This window comes from Ranitomeya imitator, chromosome 8, assembly GCF_032444005.1.
Source record: "Ranitomeya imitator isolate aRanImi1 chromosome 8, aRanImi1.pri, whole genome shotgun sequence".
NCBI lineage: Eukaryota > Metazoa > Chordata > Amphibia > Anura > Dendrobatidae > Ranitomeya > Ranitomeya imitator.
This window is the reverse complement of record NC_091289.1, coordinates 63,755,271-63,776,301: the sequence shown is the minus strand read 5'-3', so window position 1 is coordinate 63,776,301 and position 21,031 is coordinate 63,755,271.

The following is a 21,031-nucleotide window of genomic DNA, read 5'->3' as shown; positions in this document are numbered from 1 at the left end:
CCTAATCCTATCGCACACACTAGAAATAGCCGTGGAGCGCTCCTGACCAGACCTAGGCGCCTCTCACAGCCTAAGAACTATCTAGCCCTAGAGACAGAAAATAAAGCCTACCTTGCCTCAGAGAAATTCCCCAAAGGTAAAGGAAGCCCCCCACACATATTGACTGTGAGTAAAGATGAAAGTCACAAACGCAGAAATGAAACAGGTTTCAGCAAAGGGAGGCCAGACTTACTAAATAGGCAGAGGATAGGAAAGGTAACTGCGATCAGCACAAAAACCTACAAAAGACCACGCAGAGTGTGCAGAAAAGACCTCCGCACCGACTCACGGTGCGGAGGGGCCACTCTGCATCCCAGAGCTTCCAGCTAGCAAGACAAAATCATGAAAACCAGCTGGACAAGAAAACAGTGAACAAATAATGACTATCAGGAACTTAGCTTCTGCAGGAGAAGGCAGGTCACCAGAGAGATCCAGGAGCGAACTGAACCAATGCAAAAACATTGACAGCTGGCATGGAGTAATGATCTGAGAGGAGTTAAATAGAGCAGCCAACCAAAGGATAAACCACATCACCTGTGTAAGGAACCTCAGAAGCAGCAGCTTCACTCACAGCCACCAGAGGGAGCCCATAGATAGAACTCGCCAAAGTACCATTCACGACCACAGGAGGGAGTTCGACAACAGAATTCACAACAGTCTGCAGCTTGTGGTTAGAATGTGTGAGTGTTTTTTTTTTTTTTTTAAAGTGTTAGATTTTTTTACTGTTGAAACCATTCCCACTTGATGTACTTGTATTTAAAATAAAGAGCATTTCTGCTCCATTGTGATTTAAAAAAAAAAAAAAGGAAAAAAATAATAATAATAAAATGTTTAAAAAATTGTCCGTAGTATAATTTCATAAAGGTAAATTTAAAACTGGTGTATGTACCAATGGTTACACATGCAATACAGAGTTGGTTGAGGGCTCATTTTTTACTAAAGGTTATCCTTGGAAGGTTTTTTGGGGGAGGTTATTTAAAAAAAAATGTAAAAATATTTTTCCATGGTGTCTCATTTTAATTTTTTTTTTTTTTTTTTTGGGACATGGAAATGAATGGTATAACGTGCACCTGTTTTTGGGTTTTGGTTTTCAGCTATTTCTCACATTTTAAAACAGGGTGTTTATTGTTAAACATTACCTAGTTCTGCGGTGGTCTAACTATAAATCCATTATACTTATTATATTACAGATACACTAGGGACAGGGGCTGGCTGGCACTTTTCAACCTGGGGGGCAATCACAAGGCAGTGGCCCTTCAGTTGCGGTGGCCCTCCTTTTTCCTGCTTACCTCTGGCCATTGCATTAAAGCAGCAGACATAACAGGCTTTAAAAACATGCTGGTACAGAGATATGGAAACAGAACTGAGCTTGCTGCATAGATATGGGAGCAGAACTGAGCTTTCTCCAGAGATAAGGGAGCAGAACAGAGCTTACTACAGAGATATGGGAGCAGAACGGAGCTTACTACAGAGATATGGGAGCAGAACGGAGCTTACTACAGACATATGGGAGCAGAACAGAGCTTACCACAGACATATGGGAGCAGAACAGAGCTTACAACAGAGATATGGGAGCAGAACGGAGCTTACTACAGAGATATGGGAGCAGAACGGAGCTTACTACAGACATATGGGAGCAGAACAGAGCTTACAACAGAGATATGGGAGCAGAACGGAGCTTACTACAGAGATATGGGAGCAGAACGGAGCTTACTATGAGATATGGGAGCAGAACTGATCTTACTCCAGAGATAAGGGAGCAGAACAGAGCTTACTACAGAGATATGGGAGCAGAACGGAGCTTACTACAGAGATATGGGAGCAGAACAGAGCTTACTATGAGATATGGGAGCAGAACAGAGCTTACTATGAGATATGGGAGCAGAACAGAGCTTACTACAGAGATATGGGAGCAGAATCGAGCTTACTACAGAGATATGGGAGCAGAACCGAGCTTACTACAGACATATGGGAGCAGAACAGAGCTTACTACAGAGATATGGGAGCAGAACGGAGCTTACTACAGAGATATTGGAGCAGAACGGAGCTTACTACAGACATATGGGAGCAGAACAGAGGTTACTACAGAGATATGGGAGCAGAACAGAGCTTACTATGAGATATGGGAGCAGAACAGAGCTTACTACAGAGATATGGGAGCAGAACAGAGCTTACTATGAGATATGGGAGCAGAACAGAGCTTACTACAGAGATATGGGAGCAGAACAGAGCTTACTATGAGATATGGGAGCAGAACTGATCTTACTCCAGAGATAAGGGAGCAGAACAGAACTTACTACAGAGATATGGGAGCAGAACGGAGCTTACTACAGACATATGGGAGCAGAACGGAGCTTACTATGAGATATGGGAGCAGAACTGATCTTACTCCAGAGATAAGTGAGCAGAACAGAGCTTACTACAGAGATATGGGAGCAGAATGGAGCTTACTACAGACATATGGGAGCAGAACAGAGCTTACTACAGAGATATGGGAGCAGAACCGAGTTTACTCCAGAGATAAGGGAGCAGAACAGAGCTTACTACAGAGATATTGGAGCAGAACGGAGCTTACTACAGACATATGGGAGCAGAACAGAGGTTACTACAGAGATATGGGAGCAGAACAGAGCTTACTATGAGATATGGGAGCAGAACAGAGCTTACTACAGAGATATGGGAGCAGAACAGAGCTTACTATGAGATATGGAAGCAGAACTGATCTTACTACAGACATATGGGAGCAGAACAGCGCTTACTACAGAGATATGGGAGCAGAACAGAGCTTACTATGAGATATGGGAGCAGAACTGATCTTACTCCAGAGATATGGGAGCAGAACAGAGCTTACTACAGAGATATGGGAGCAGAACTGATCTTACTCCAGAGATATGGGAGCAGAACAGAGCTTACTACAGACATATGGGAACTGAACGGAGCTTACTACAGAGCAGTGGCGTAACTAAAAATTATGGGCCCCGCTGCGAACTGTCAAATGGGGTCCCCCCATGCCAAAATATATAGATGAATTAGAAATGGCGACACACGCAATTGTCATCTGCATTAGTAATACATGCACCATTACATAATTAGTTGTAGGCTGGGTTCACAAGAGTGAAGTTTACATTCTGTATACACACCACAACCTCCAGCCTCGCGGAGGGTATCCCTCCTGTAAACCCAGCCTGACGGGGTCAACCCCTTATAAATGGAAGTGTGCTCCTCTAAACCATGTAATGACTGCCAATCCTCCAACCGTAAGTGGTGAATTTCCAGAGCTGGGAAATGGGAGCTCAATATTAGAACACGTCAACTTTAGTTCCCATCCCGCCTCAAGGAAGTATGGCAGACAGATGTGATAAGACTATTAGAAAAACTACTGCCACACACACAGCAGTACGTACTGGCAGAAGTGTGAGGGCATTAGTGCCTGTGTATGGACATGTTAGTGCCTCTTAGCTTCTGGCAATGTTTTACCTCAGCTCACATTTGGGCCATACCATTGTAAAACAGGTAGACACATTTACCCACTGACCCTACTATTCATAAGGAACTGCTGTCTACCCCTTAGTTGCCACTGTATATAGTCAGGGTGGGAATGTGGGCTACAGAACAACACAGGGCGATGACACTGCTACCTGAACCCTTCAGCTGCCCTACTATGTGCAGGGAATAAAACCAGTACAAAGTATGGCAGCCTCCCTGCAGAGCTGTCCAGGGCCGTACTGGAACAAAAAAGGAGCAATGCCACACAAACCCCACCAGCCCACAGACTATAACACTCCCCGACACCCGATCAGTGGATTTTCCTATACTGTGTTGTGTTCTTCAACGCTCCTCTTAAAGGCGTTATTGGAAGAGCTATGTTTGAATGCCGTCGCAGTGCGCACGATTGATCGCTTCTTTAGAGCGCCGGTTCTCGAGATCATGGGGGTCCCAGCGTTCGGACCCCAGCAACTACAAAGTTCTCGGGAAAGGGAATTACTTGGTATAATCCATTTAAATGTGTTTTCCAATATATATATATATTTTATTTTCCCATAGTATTCCTGAAAATAATAAACCAATATTAACCCTCCCAAAGACCAATGTTGCCTATCCGAGAACAGGACAGGAGGAGTGGTACTGTGCATTGTATATATACAGGACAGGAGGAGTGGTACTGTGCATTGTATATATACATGACAGGAGGAGTGGTACTGTGCAGTGTATATATACAGGAGGAGTGGTACTGTGCAGTGTATATATACAGGAGGAGTGGTACTGTGTAGTGTATATATACAGGACAGGAGGAGTGGTACTGTGCATTGTATATATACATGACAGGAGGAGTGGTACTGTGCAGTGTATATATACAGGAGGAGTGGTACTGTGCAGTGTATATATACAGGAGGAGTGGTACTGTGCAGTGTATATATACAGGACAGGAGGAGTGGTACTGTGCATTGTATATATACAGGACAGGAGGAGTGGTACTGTGCATTGTATATATACAGGACAGGAGGAGTGGTACTGTGCATTGTATATATACAGGAGGAGTGGTACTGTGCATTGTATATATACAGGACAGGAGGAGTGGTACTGTGCAGTGTATATATACAGGACAGGAGGAGTGGTACTGTGCATTGTATATATACAGGACAGGAGGAGTGGTACTGTGCATTGTATATATACATGACAGGAGGAGTGGTACTGTGCAGTGTATATATACAGGAGGAGTGGTACTGTGCAGTGTATATATACAGGAGGAGTGGTACTGTGCAGTGTATATATACAGGACAGGAGGAGTGGTACTGTGCATTGTATATATACAGGACAGGAGGAGTGGTACTGTGCATTGTATATATACAGGACAGGAGGAGTGGTACTGTGCAGTGTATATATACAGGAGGAGTGGTACTGTGCAGTGTATATATACAGGACAGGAGGAGTGGTACTGTGCAGTGTATATATACAGGACAGGAGGAGCGGTACTGTGCAGTGTATATATACAGAAGTGGTACTGTGCAGTGTATATATACAGGAGGATTGGTACTGTGCAGTGTATATATACAGGACAGGAGGAGAGGTACTGTGCAGTGTATATATACAGGGCAGTGGTACTGTGCTGTGTATATATACAGAAGTGGTACTGTGCAGTGTATATATACAGAAGGAGTGGTACTGTGCAGTGTATATATACAGGACAGGAGGAGCGGTACTGTGCAGTGTATATATACAGAAGTGGTACTGTGCAGTGTATATATACAGGAGGATTGGTACTGTGCAGTGTATATATACAGGACAGGAGGAGTGGCACTGTGTGGTGTATATATACAGGAGGAGTGGTACTGTGCAGTGTATATATACAGGACAGGAGGAGTGGCACTGTGCAGTGTATATATACAGCAGGAGTGGTACTGTGCAGTGTATATATACAGGAGGAGTGGTACTGTGCAGTGTATATATACAGGACAGGAGGAGTGGCACTGTGCAGTGTATATATACAGCAGGAGTGGTACTGTGCAGTGTATATATACAGGAGGAGTGGTACTGTGCAGTGTATATATACAGGACAGGAGGAGCGGTACTGTGCAGTGTATATATACAGAAGTGGTACTGTGCAGTGTATATATACAGGAGGAGTGGTACTGTGCAGTGTATATATACAGGACAGGAGGAGTGGTACTGTGCAGTGTATATATACAGGGCAGTGGTACTGTGCTGTGTATATATACAGAAGTGGTACTGTGCAGTGTATATATACAGGAGGAGAGGTACTGTGCAGTGTATATATACAGGGCAGTGGTACTGTGCTGTGTATATATACAGAAGTGGTACTGTGCAGTGTATATATACAGGACAGGAGGAGTGGTACTGTGCAGTGTATATATACAGGACAGGAGGAGTGGTACTGTGCAGTGTATATATACAGGACAGGAGGAGTGGTACTGTGCAGTGTATATATACAGGACAGGAGGAGTGGCACTGTGTGGTGTATATATACAGGACAGGAGGAGTGGCACTGTGCGGTGTACATACACAGATACTTAGATTTACGCCACGCAGGCTATATACAGTATATAAAACTGAGCAGCACCAAATATTTAAGGGCTTGTCCACTACTAGGACAACCCCTAAATGTTCGGCCCCGATAAATTAATAAAGCCTATACTCACCTCCTGTGCCAGCGCCGTTCCCACAGAGGCTGTGATGTGGTGTTGTGACACGTGATGCCCGGAACCAATCATTGCTGGTGTCACTGTCTCAATCTTCGCACAATCTGAACATGAAGAGGTCGTCCGGGATCAAGCAGCTCACCCTGCACGTCCTCTTCATGTTCAGTTTGTCTGAAGGCGAAGACAGTGACACCAGCACTGATTGGTTCCGGGCATCACGTGTCATAACACCACATCACAGCCTCTGTGGGAACGGCGCTGGCACGGCAGGTGAGTATAGGTTTTATTAATTTATCGCGGCCGAACATTTAGTTTAAGACGAGGTTGTCCTAGTGGGAGACAATCCCTTTAAGCAGTGGACTCTTTATTAGCCCATATTCTCGGCCATATTCTCGGAGTCCACCGCACACACACAGGGAACCGTGGAATTACTGGGGCTCTGGCCTGTCGCAAAATGGCAGCGCCGGACACCCACGCAGCACTGCTGGGCACCGGAGACACCCGCAGCATCGGCCAGCAACCGCCAGGCATCCAGAGACACCCAGCAGCAGCACCAGACATGCACCAGCACAAGACCCCCCACACCATCACGCCGCACATCAGTGCCCCCCTCATCCTGGCCTGCAGCATCACCCCACTCCTGCCTCCTCCAGCAACGACCCTGAGACCCCCCTTCACTGCACCCAGTAAGCAATAAGACGCATGGACTATAAGAAGCACCACCATTTTATTAAAAAATATTTTTTTCTTATTTTTCTCCTCAAAATTTGGGGTGCGTCTTATAATCCGGAGCGTCTTATAATCCAACAATTACGTGTATATATATATATATATGTATCCAAAAACGAGGCAGCACTCCATAGTTCAATATAAAAACGTGCAGGGTTTAATTTACCCACATATTCTAGCAACGTTTCAGCTCACAATGAGCTTTTCTCAAGCCTTGAGAAAAGCTCATTGTGAGCTGAAACGTTGCCAGAATATGTGGGTAACTTAAACCCTGCACGTTTTTATATTGAACTATGGAGTGCTGCCTCGTTTTTGGATACTTGCAATTGTGGATGATCGCTGGACTGATTGTCTTGGGGCCCTGCACCTGAAGATAAGTATTTCTGTGCTGTTCCCTTTTTCTACTCGCTATATATATATATATATATATATATACATATATATATATATATATATATATTCATATATATATATATATATATATATATATATATATATATACACACACACACACACACATACATGCACGCACACACGTAGACACACACACACACACACATATACAGACACTCACACACATATCTATATATACACATACATAGACACACATACATACATGCATGCACACACACAGACACACACATATACACATACATAGACACACATACATACATGCACGCACACACACACACACACATAGACACACACACACACACGGTATGTATATACATACATACACATACATACATGCACGCGCGCACACACACACATACATAGACACACACACTCACTCACACATACATTATATAGGTGAAACCGCGACTGCGGTATGTACATTATATAGCTGATACCACTGTGTGTAATATACTGCGACCGCTATGTATAGCCCATAAAGGCCAGACGCTGTGTGTGTACAAATGTGTGTGTGTGTGTCTGTGTATGTATATATATATATACACACACACACGCACATAAACACTGCGGCTGACCTATATGGCCTATACACAGCGGTCGCAGTATATTACACACAGTGGTATCACCTATATAATGTACGTACCGCAGTTTCACCTATATAATGTATATACAACAGTATACAATATACATTAGACAGGTCAAACTGCAAATGCTGCATATACTTACAAAAGGTTTCATCTTGGTTCTCACCTGAGATAGTGGAGGATGAGGAGGGTCCACTGTCCAGCCGGCATCGGAGGTGCTAAGGGCGTGGGGCAGATGCCGGCCGGGGATTGGTGAGGAGAGCACTGTTCTCTGATGCTGGTTCTGGCCAGGGTCAGACACGGTGAGGCTCAGGTGTCTCTGTGTGTGGTGGCGGCCTTTTCAAACCTTTGCACAGGCCCTGGTGCGTGCGCTCTCCTGTTTGCCTTCACTGACAAAAGCTGCAGCCGTGTACGCAAGCACAAATGAGGGCTGTGCTCATGTGGGCCGCCACGGCCTTGGTCAGCGCGTTCAGCAAAAGAGCACGCACCAGGGCCTGTGCAGAGGATTTAGAGGGCCGGTGGCCCATTTTGTAGCTCTGCGTGCTTAGGGGTCCCTTAACACTCCGGGCCCTGCTGCAACCTCTGTAGTTACGCCCCTGATAGTGGTATATACCATAGGCACAGATATACAATGTTACATACACTGGGTGGATCAATCCTGCACCTGGCCCAGGACATACATGCACTGTATATATACAGGGCCATGTATATAGCATGTGATGTCTGGTCACCAGGTTCAGGCGTGATCACTCCAGTGCTGGATTCTGTAGACAGTCTGTGCTCACTCTCGGTATAGGGAGATTTATTGCAGGAGGCTGAACTTTCCTGCAGTCTGGTGACCCTGGAGCCGATGACCTGGCACTGACAGGGTGAAAGTTCAGACTCCTGCAATAAATCTGTGAGCATCAGCAGAGCGGCCACTGATACTATAGAGACCGGCCCTGGACTTATCGGGAGGTGAGCAGCAGCGTTCACCTCCTCACCGCACACAGAGCTGAAGGTACTCACTGATGTCTGGGCCATCCACATGCAGATCTCCAGCAGTTACATGCAGCAGTGTTCCTGTACCTCTGCAGCCGGCGCACACAGGGAGAAGGGGGCGTGTCTGCAGCTCCACTGTGAGGCAGCTGCCAGGACATAGAGAACACAGCACCGGCCACCAGCAGCCCGAATCAGCTGCTGGGTGACCGGCCCGGGGGGCACATGCCCCTTTTCCACCCGGCCCAGCCCGCGCCTGACTAGGGACCACAGCCACCGGCCGTAGCCACCAGGACCACATCCTCAAATTTTTCAAAGTAAGTTTTGAAGACCCCAAATCTGCTACTTCAATGTGTAGAGCAGATTGCAAGTGTCTTTTAACTTACAGACCCACCAGGACCACAGCCACCGGCCGTAGCCACCAGGACCACAGCCACCGGCCGTAGCCACCAGGACCACAGCCACCGGCCGTAGCCATCAGGACCACAGCCACCGGCCTTAACACCAGGAACACAATGTCCTCTTCTGACAGCCCTCCTCCACAGCAACAGCGCGTATCGGTAAGTAAACAAATTGTTTTTTTGTTTGTTTTTTTTAAATTTACATCATTTTTATTCACTACATGCATTTATTATGTTTAAACAGGAATCAGAATCCGATGAGGAGCTGTCAGAAGGGACCGAGACGGGTGGAGACATCCAAGTGGAGGAGGAACCAAGTGTAAGTAGTGGCGAAACACTTGCTTCACACATCACACTGCACCATACACAAAACAGAATTTCATATATAACGTAACACAGAAAACATATACATACATTAAAGCAAATTTTTGTTATCCTTTATTTCAGTCTCCTGCTGCTGCTGCTACTGAACTTCCAGCACAGCGTGAAGGTTCTCCCAGGCGCTCCCAGAGTCGGCGGAATCGACGCCGCGGTCGGCCATCAGTGAGTTGGTTTTTTGGGGGGCTTCGATTGGTAATTTTGTTTTTCAGTCTACTAATTTTTTTTTTTTACTTATTTTTTTCTCACAGGCTTCACAGTGTGCTCCCGCCGAAGATTTTGATATAGAAATCGAAGCCCTAATTGAGGAGGTTCGCGAGCGGGAGCCGCTGTGGAACATGGCTGACCGCAGGCATGCTGATACCAGTGTCACCCGTCGGCTCTGGTTGGAAGTATGCCATAACATCTTTCCAAGGTGGGAGAACCTTCTTCCACAGCAGCAGAGCAAACTATGTAAGTATTCACTTTTCAGTGATGTTTAGAGCTGAATGTAATGTCTTGCATTTACCTTTTTTTTTTTCTTCATTCCTGTCTTCACAGGTGGCAAGGTTAGGAATCGGTGGCGGTCACTGAGGGATCGCTTTAAGAGGGAATTCAACGAGGAGATGCAGGCCCCGAGTGGCTCAGCTGGAAGGAAGAAGAGGAGCTACAGATACGCCCCTGCCCTCTCCTTCCTGAGGCGAACCATGCTGAGAAGAGTGTAAGTATTCAACATCCCAGTAATAACCATGTTAACCTGTCTAATCACAAAACTTTTGTTTCAATCCGGGCTTTTTCATATCAATATATTAATTTTTTTTGTTTCACAGCACCTTCTCCAGCCACCGTGCGCCTGCATCTTCCTCTGCGCCCTCTGGAGCGATCCCTCCTGAGTCCGCCACCGGGGACCACGTCAGTAGGCCCCACACCTCTGACCCCTCCACTTCATCCACCTCAGGCACTGGAGCGCAGCCTTCGTTACTCGCATCTGATGGTCAACAGATAGCGTTCCCTTTACCCCACCCCTCTGACCCTGCCACCTCTACACCACCGTTAGGTTCATGGCGGCAGCGACAGAGGGTTCAGGAAAGGAGCTATGCTCCTGAGTTCTTACATCTAAATGCATCCTTCCAAAGTTCTTTTAAAATTTTGGGAGAACAAGTGACTGCTGGTTTCAACATGGTGCAATCACGCATCAGTGAAACCCACCATGAAACCAGCAGTCGCTTGGATAGGCTGAATTTAGATGTAAGTCAATCTCCGGCCAATCTTTTTTTTCAATCCATGCTCAGGAGCATGGAAAAGCTTTCTTTTGATCAGCAGATGCGGGTAATGAATAGCTGCCATAATGCTCTACTCAAGGTCCTCCACGAACCCCAATCTACCCCCACACCTCCCCACACATCCCAGTCACCATTTCAACATCATGCCCCCCAATATCAACGTCAGTCCCAATACCAAACCAGGCCCACAACCCAAATGTATTCCCCAGTGTTTTCTTCTTCCTTGCCCAGCTTTCCTTCCCCATTCAGTTATACAAATACCCCAACACTACCCCCCTCTGGTCAGCCTCCTGCTTTTCACCACTCTTCCACTGCAGACCAAACAAGTAGGGTTTCCCCAATCCCACCTACCGACGTGGTCCAACATTCCAGCCCCTCCTCCCATAGTTACTCCACCCGACACTACCAAGACTTGTAAAAAAATTATAAGTTTATAAATTTTCAAAAAAAAAGATATTTTGAAAAGAAAAAAAAATGTTTTTTGAAAATGCTAAAAAAAAATTCAAGGTTTAAAATTAAAATCTTTCTGATTTAAAATCTACTCTGTGTGTGTGTTGATTCATTAAGGTAATAGGGTAAATATTAAAGGTTAAGTGAAAAGAAACACCAGACGTTTGAAAGGTATAACACAATGGTTTTATATTACCAAGCAAACCACGCTTTGGGATTTTTTTTTTTTGTGTGCTAGAAACACAATTTTTACATAAACAACAAAAGCAATGAAAAACATGTCACACAATGATGTCTTGCCATGGAATCCACCCAACAGGTGACAAAAAATAATCCGCAAACTGGTCCCTCATCCTAGTAACAGAACCTGTGGAGCAAACAGAGGCACTGCGGTAATCCCACAAGGTTGTCTCCAATTCTTCTTCATCCAAGGTAACGGGCTCCTTTGAAATGACAAAGTTATGGAGCACCACACATGCCTTGACAACATCGTCTACAGTTTTGGTTTCCAGTTTTATTGCCGTCAGCAGAACTCTCCACTTTGCCGTCAATATACCAAAAGAGCACTCTACTCTTCTTGCTCTAGTGAGACGGTAATTAAATACCCGCTTGGTACGGTTTAATTCACGGCTGCTGTATGGTTTCAGTAGGTGCGGCGACAGTTGAAACTCTTTATCACCTACACAAACATATTGCATGGCTGGTTCACTTGTTCCTGGGAGCGGTCTGGCTGGCGGGAAATTGTAGGTATCTCCATACAGGCAACGACCCATTGGAGAGTTTTTAAAAACTTGGGAGTCGTTGGACCGGCCATACGCTCCTATGTCCACAGCAAGGAATCGGCAGTTGGCGTCTGCAATAGCCATGAGTACAATGGAGAAGTATTTTTTATAGTTGTAGTACTCAGATCCTGTTCCTGCCGGTTTAGCAATCCTTATGTGTTTGCCGTCCACGGCACCAACACAATTTGGGAAATTGCAAATTCTCTCAAATTGTTCTGCACTTCTCAACCAGATCTCCATTGATGGTTGTGGGATATACTCCGGCTGTAAAGTGTCCCAAATAGCCCGACATGTGTCCTTCACTATTCCGCCAATAGTGGAAATCCCCAGCCTGAATTGGAAATGGAGTGAAGTCAGAGACTCACCCGTAGCTAGGAAGCTGCAGAAAAAAAAATGTAAAAAAAAATTGCACAGACCATCAACAAAAAAACCCAGTGGAATGGCCTCAAACAAACCCAAAAATTACATGCTGCAGAAAATGCTGCGCAATGTGTCAGCGCAGTTTTGTCTGCAGCATGTAATAACATTCAATATGACCAATGACATAAGAAAAAAAAAACAGTGGAATGGCCTCAAACAAACCAAAAAATTACATGCTGCAGAAAATGCTGCGCAATGTGTCAGCGCAGTTTTGTCTGCAGCATGTAATAACATTCAATATGACCAATGACATAAGAAAAAAAAAACCAGTGGAATGGCCTCAAACAAACCAAAAAATTACATGCTGCAGAAAATGCTGCGCAATGTGTCAGCGCAGTTTTGTCTGCAGCATGTAATAACATTCAATATGACCAATGACATAAAAAAAAACAGTGGAATGGCCTCAAACAACCCAAAAAATTACATGCTGCAGAAAATGGTGCGCAATGTGTCAGCGCAGTATTGTCTGCAGCATGTAATAACATTCAATATGACCAATCACATAAAAAAGATGCTTACCGCAGTGTCACCAGGAGCCGCTCCGCCGGTGTGATGGCAAGCCTCATCCTTGTGTCCTGCCTTTGGATGACATCCTCTAGTTTTCCAACCAAATAATCGAAATGTTCCATCCTCATCCGTACATAATTGAAGAATTTCTGTGGGTTGCACCGCAACTCCAGATAGAGAGTGGACTGGACTCCCCTGGTCATCCGCAGCTCATTGATTGGATGTATCTAGAATCGTCGCACTCTCCGTTGCATCCTCCGTCTTTCTGCTGCCGCCTCCTTCTCCCGCACTATGATATCCAGGCGATTCGTCTCAAATATAATGTCAGTAACCAAACTCACAATCCTCCCAAGTACACCATCCATCCTTGCCACTAAACTAAAACCCTCAAAGATGGGCTGTAAATACAGTCAGTATATAGATTTCCCTTATTTTCCAGTAGGCAATCAAATTTTGGTGCCTCCCATTTTAACAACGGATCCGTCGTTAAAAAGGAAGCAACGGATGGTAAAAAGGGATGCAACGTATGCAACGCATCCAGCATTTCAACGCAACCGTTTATCGGATTTGCGACGGATCCGTCGAAATGCTGTATGCGTTGCATACGTTTTCCACTTTTTTGACGCATCCGTTTTTTCGGCAAAAAGACGTTTTTGAGACGGTTTGCAGTTAACGCTAGTGTGAAAGTAGCTTTACCAGCTGCAGATGCGGGGAGAGCGCCGACTCCAACCCACCCCAACGCGCGTTTCGGAGATGTCCTTCCTCAGGGGGCGTGTCGAGTCAATTACCAAAATGGGCTTTTTATATATTAGCCCAAATCCAGACTAGCCAATGCGCAGGAACGCCACATAATTAGGGCGCCAGACCGGCACCGGAAGGCACGGGCCCATGCGATCCGGCGCCGAGCCGTGACCCGGAAATGAAGCAAAAGCCCCCTGCGCATGACCGGAAATGGAGTCGCGGCCATATTGGAACAGTCAACATCGCAGGAGAAAGGTATAGTATTGCCGAAAGACCGGAAATACAAATGCGGCCATATCGTGCCTGGCAGGGCACTCCTTTCGACCTTGCGCAGTTCATTGATGCCTTAAATGACAACGACCATAATATACATCTGACGTTTTGTTCTAGTGATAAGGCACTTGACTTCCTAAATGTGACCGTAAGAAGGGATTCTTGTGGCATGCTACAGTCTGATGTATTTAGAAAAGAAACTGCCACAAACACCCTTCTTCATGCTACATCTGGTCACCCCAGGCATATGGTTAAATCAGTCCCGACTGGCCAGTTTCTTCGGATCCATAGGAATTGTTCTACGGATGTTGATTTTGAATATAGGGCGGAGGAATTAAAACAACGCTTCCTCTCTAGGGGTTATAGCCGACGTGCCCTTAAAAAGGCATATCATAGGGCAAAACACTCCTCTTGGCACGATCTTTTGTATGACCACTCACGTTCTCAATCTGCTCCCACTGAACAAGTGACACGTTTTGTCACTACGTTTAATTCGCAGTCCGACAGGGTTTATTCCGCGATTTTAGATGCTTGGCCTATACTTAAGGTGGATGCCACTCTTGCCAAGATTATTCCTGATAAACCGTCTGTTGCTTACAAAAGGGGGAAGAATCTGCGTGACCTTCTGGTATCCAGCCACAATTACGAGAAAAAGACATTTTTGGACAGATTCCCTAGGAGGGTTGGCTGTGTTCCGTGTGGTGACTGTGTCGCTTGCCCTAACGTGGACCGTACTGATACATTTGATAACTCTGATTGGACTAGGACATATAAAATTAACCACCGTATTACATGTACAACAAGATACGTGGTATACTATGCCACGTGTCCATGTGGCCTTATATATGTAGGTCTTACATCTAGACAACTAAAAGTCCGTATCAGGGAACACGTTTTGGGCATTGAGGCGGCAGCCACTCACGCGGAGCTGGCCACCCTCAAAACCATCCCTCGCCACTTTAAATTATTCCACGACTGTAATAGTACTCTTTTTCGTGTTCGTGGTATAGATTGTATTAAGATCAACATTCGTGGTGGGAATCTGTCCAAACAGCTTAGTCAGCTGGAGGCCAGATGGATCTGGCAGTTGAAAACTGTTCATCCACATGGCCTTAATGAATATCTCTCGTTCGCTCCCTTTCTATGAGCTGGCTGTTTTCTTGGGTTGGCTTTAGTTGTGGACCTCTGTACAGTTTTTATGTTTTATTTTTATGTTTCTTTATTATTCAATTGCTTTCTTTTAGTTTTGTAGTATTATTATGCCTTGTCTTGTCATCTACCTACGATCCAGCTTTGTCGTGGTGTTGAACATCGTTGGATCTACTTTTTGCGGCGTCTTTATATTATGTATTTGTTGCTTTATTATTTTTCAGAATTTCTGTGTATATTTGGATATTGTGGGGTCTATTATATAGTATTACACCTAAATTTGGATATTTGATTCTAGTTGTATTATTCCATAACTTCTATTGGATTCCCCCTTTTTGGATTTTTTATTCTATCTATTTGCTGCGTGTATGATCTATATATATATATATATATTACCAGTTTTATATACGTCTTGTGCTATTTATGTTTTGATGCTTACTGTATATATTGATATAACAGTTGTTTAATATTTGCTATTATTTATCTTTATTGTATCATCATATTAGCATCCTATGTCTCCGTTCTGTAATCTTTATTGATGTGTATTAGGCGTATGAAGTGGTGGTATAGGTATGCGGGTTTTATATATGCAGCGATATAACCAATTCTGTGATCATTAGTGTTATTGTGGAGAAGTTTACAGCTTTGTATATCCATATTATTGGTTCCTGTATTGCGTAGGAATTTTATTTGCTGTATTAGATCCGTATGTCTGGGCATTGTTTCCCTTTTGCAATATGGCCGCATTTGTATTTCCGGTCTTTCGGCAATACTATACCTTTCTCCTGCGATGTTCACTGTTCCAATATGGCCGCGACTCCATTTCCGGTCATGCGCAGGGGGCTTTTGCTTCATTTCCGGGTCGCGGCTCGGCACCGGATCGCATGGGCCCGTGCCTTCCGATGCCGGTCTGGCGCCCTATTTATGTGGCGTTCCTGCGCATTGGCTAGTCTGGATTTGGGCTAATATATAAAAAGCCCATTTTGGTAATTGACTCGACACGCCCCCTGAGGAAGGACAGCTCCGAAACGTGCGCTGGGGTGGGTTGGAGTCGGCGCTCTCCCCGCCTCTGCAGCTGGTAAGGCGCTTTCTGGTGGTTATTATTTATATCTATATACTATCCTTTTATTGTCTGGTTATGGGCTCTGGTCATACATTTAATATACTGAGGAGCTTCTATATGGAGCATGTAGTACCTAGGAGTACCCTTTACCTTTTATGCGCCTTGCCTGGCTGCTGATGTGTGGTGCGTGTTCGCTCCATGCGTACTGTACATGGTGTTTGCATCTTTTTACCCACTATTGTTGTATCACTTGTGTTGCTATATTTATATATTTAATAAAGATTTGTCTATTATTTTTTCGACTTTTTTGCACCTTTTTCTTGTGTTTGTTTGCTTTGGCAATCATTGGTGTGTCCTGTGACATCCTTTACACAGGCGCTAGTTACCTCTTTATTATCTTTTTCATCATGAGTGGAGGAATTACTAGATTCCGCCTGTGTTGTTTTCCTTGTCTTTACATTATCTCTTCTGTGTTATGCACAGGTTACTTGGTTTACAAGATGGATTTTAGAGCCAGAGACAAGACATGGCTCAGCGAGGTGGACAAGGTTTTTGGCAGTAGTGGGGTAGCTACCCAGCAGCCCGTTGATAGAACTTGGGAGGATAAGTTCCAGAATATTAATGATCTCATATTCAGGAGATCACGCATATGGTGGAATCGTTTATTTCTCGAGAGATACAAATCTAGCGGAATGATCCCTAGAGGACTGCGAGTTCGTGTGATTCCTTCGTACCCTGTAGAGGATCCAAATTTCATTTCTAAGTGGGAGGAGGCTTGTAGTAAATGCTCTGAGGTGTTTCTACAATTGCTAATTGGCCTTAATACAACGAAAATTAGTGAGTTGGACATGCAAATTGATACCATCCAAACAGATATACGGGCTGGGTGTCCACCTGAGAAGGTCTTGAAATTTGAGACCGAGTTGGACAAATCTATTGATGCACTGATTAAGAAGATCCAGGACTCCCAAATGATTAAATTTAATAGGGACTTAAAGGACTATCAGGCCAATAGAGTTTATCTTTGAAGGAAATCGTATAATAGGTCCTTACGTAGGAGTGCATCAAATACCTCTGTGTCATCCCTGAGTGGGCGATCAGATGCTTCGGGTGCCTCCTTGTCCACGATTGGATCTGATGCAAGACTTCGGGACCACTCATTTCATCCCTGTAAACGGAATGCAGCCCCTTCTAAAATGCACCGTGACAACAAGGTGATTAATTTAAGTGATCACATACTCTCTGAGGTTGATTTGAATCTTTTGGGGAGGGGGCTCTCATATGTACCCACGTCCTGCTTTGATCTATTTTCAACAATTAAGGACTTACACATCTTTGCACGGTCGTTGCTCTTTAAGAGATATTTCTTTAACAATGCATTGAATTCCCTTTTTCCGACAGAGGAGGAACAAGAGGCCCTAAGAATTCTTGAGGAACTCTCCATTGAGCACGTGGGAGAAGGAGGTAAGGTTCCTCCATCCATTCGCCCACGATCCAAGAAATTCCCCCCATTATCTACATGTGCAGACATCGAATTGTTTGTCCAGGTGGTTGTGGCAGAGTTGTACAGAATCCCGAAATTTTCCATTAAGGATAATCTCTCTAAAAATGAGAGGAGCAGGTTAAAATATCTTCAGGAACTACCCGATATTATTATTAAGCCTGCCGATAAGGGGGGTAATGTCGTCCTCTGGCCCAGAGAGATGTACGAGAGGGAGGCTCTTTGTCAGCTAAATAATGCAACCTGTTATAGGAAACTTACCTATAACCCCCTCTCGGCCTATTCATCCCAGTTGGAAATGATTATCCAAAGGGCATTAGAGGACGGCATTATAACCAAAGACCTTGCATCGGCCTTGGTGGTTCCTGAACCTACAATTTCTACTTTGTACCTGCTCCCAAAGATTCACATAAACCCTGCCACGCCACCTGGCAGACCTATCATTTCTGGGGTTGATAATTTCTTGGAAAATACTAACAAATGGATAGATTATTATCTTCAACCTCTTGTTATGGGCCTCCCTTCCTTCCTGAAGGACACGGGGGATTTTCTGCGCGGGGTCGACGAACTGTATTTGGAGGGTGATTCTCTGATGGCTTCAGCAGATGTCGAGTCATTATATACAAACATCAAACATAGTGATGGTATAGCGGCTGTTAAATATTTTTTGGACATGTCTTCTGTGTCCATAGGTATCCGCACGCTTCTGCTGGAGCTATTGGAGTTCACCCTCACCCATAATTTCTTTATTTTTAAGGGGTGCTTCTACCTGCAGCTACAGGGGACCGCCATGGGGGCGGCCTTTGCGCCGTCCTATGCCGGTCTTTTTCTGGGGCTGTGGGAGAGGGACCTCTTCCTGTCTGACAGATTGGGGTCAATTGAGCGTGTCCTATTATGGACACACTTCATTGACGATATCTTTTTTGCCTGGCAGGGCACTCCTTTCGACCTTGCGCCGTTCATTGATGCCTTAAATGACAACGACCATAATATACATCTGACGTTTTGTTCTAGTGATAAGGCACTTGACTTCCTAGATGTGACCGTAAGAAGGGATTCTTGTGGCATGCTACTGTTAGGGGTCGAGTTCCTGCCTCTGCACAGGGGGAATCTCGGGCCATCTCCGCTGCGGTCTCCCATTCTTCTCCTGCCGCAGTGGAGCTTGCTCAGCAGAGACGTCGATCCCAGTGTCTCGCTCAGTCTGACTCTGTGCTTAGAGTTACTGCTGCGTTTCCTGCTTCTCCCATTGAAGTCAGTGCTGGGCAGCGGCGAGAGGACGTTTCTGGGGCTAAGTCCTGCTTTTTACATTCTGAGCATGCCCAGAGTAAGATCTCTCAGTGGAGATCGAGGGTCACATGATCAGATACTGCAGCTAAGGTCCTTGTAGCTGCTAGGACTAAATCCTGCTTTGCACTCTGAGCATGCCCAGGGCGAGATCTCTCAGTGGAGATCCAGGGTCACATGCTCAGGTGCTGCAGCACTCCATTGGTCCTTCTTTGGAAGGTCCTAAACATGCTGCAGCTATTTAAGCCTCGCATGGCCGCACGGCCATGCGCTAGTATTGTCTTTTGTAAATGTGTGTGTGTTGTGAGTGAAAGTCGTTCTTTAAAATCCCCTCCCTATTGTATGACTGCTCGCGGAAGGTGGGTGATTGCTACCTAGCGCCCGACTTAGCCATCAGCACGGTACACACATTACAGCGTCTTATTGCTGTGACCGCCAGTGCGGCGCCGTGCGCTTTCTCTGCGCTTTCCTAACCCAAGCCTGGGTGGTTAGTGGCGTCCGCCAGTGCGGCACTGCACGCACTCTCGTGCCTCTAAATATATTCTCTTGGTGCGGTACCGCGGCCCTGTGACTCAACAGGGTTCGCTTCCTTCACACTGGGTGAAGTTAACCCAAGTGTGTATTCATATTGTACTGCCATCTCGTCGGTCTCTACTAGCAGCAGGGTTTTCACCTGCACGGTGGACCTCGGACGGCGAACGCACCTAATACCATTACACCTTATACTTGGTGCGTTCCGCCAGTCCTAACATAATACTAGCACCACGGTCTGGCTAGTAATGATGGACGATCAGCGTTCACAGCAGTACATCCAGCAGCTGGAGGGAAGGTTGGCGGCTCTTGAGCGTTCAACCTCAGCTGTGGATGTTACTGCTGTCGCTGTTCAGGCTGCAAGTGTGGCTGCAGCTACCTTGTCCACTGCCGCCCCTGTACCGACGCTATCTCGCCTCCCGCTACCAGAGAAATTTTCTGGTGACAGTAAGTCCTGTAGGGGTTTCGTGAGTCAGTGCTCAATACATCTCGAGCTTCTGGCCTCTCGTTTCCCTACAGAGCGGGCTAAGGTGGGCTTTATCGTATCTTTATTGTCGGACAGGGCGTTGCAGTGGGCTACGCCGCTGTGGGAGCGTGGCGATCATGTGGTGCAGAGTGCTCCGTTATTCCTGAGCACTCTGAAACAGGTCTTTTTAGGACCTCGTGTCACCCATGATACGGCGCTCCAACTGTTGGCATTGACTCAGGGCTCGTCCTTGGTCAGCCAGTTTGCCGTCCACTTCCGCACGCTAGCATCTGAGCTGGAGTGGTCGGATAAGGCCCTTATTCCTATATTTTGGAGGGGGCTGGCTGACCACGTTAAGGACGCCCTGGCCACTAGGGAGATTCCCGCCACACTGGAGGAATTAATAACAGTATCCACTCGTATTGACCTCCATTTTCACGAGCGGAGGTTAGAGCGAGCCCAGTGTAGGCAGAGGTTTCGGCTGGCTCCCACCTTCGCCAAACCTTTGGAATCTCCAGTCCAGGCTCCTGAGTCCCATGAGCCTATGGTAGTGTCACGAGCGGGATCTAAGTCCCGGACCACTCGTGCACTCCAGGTTTGTCATGTTTGCCAACAGTCAGGACATCTTGCCACCAGATGTCTCCAGCGGTCGAGGAAACGTCAGCGTCTAGTGGTAGTAGGTGGAGGTGCACTAGACACGGCGATGTTTGCCTCCAAATTATCCTTTAAGGGGACAATAACATTAGGCTCATCCTCCCACTCGGTAGACCTCTGCGTGGATTCTGGGGCGGAGGGCAATTTTATGTCTTCTGTCTTCGCCCAACGTCACCCAATACCCCTGGTTATGCTAGCTCAACCAGTAACGGTACGAGTGGTGAATGGGTCGACACTGCCCGCACAGAAAACACATCAGACCATCCC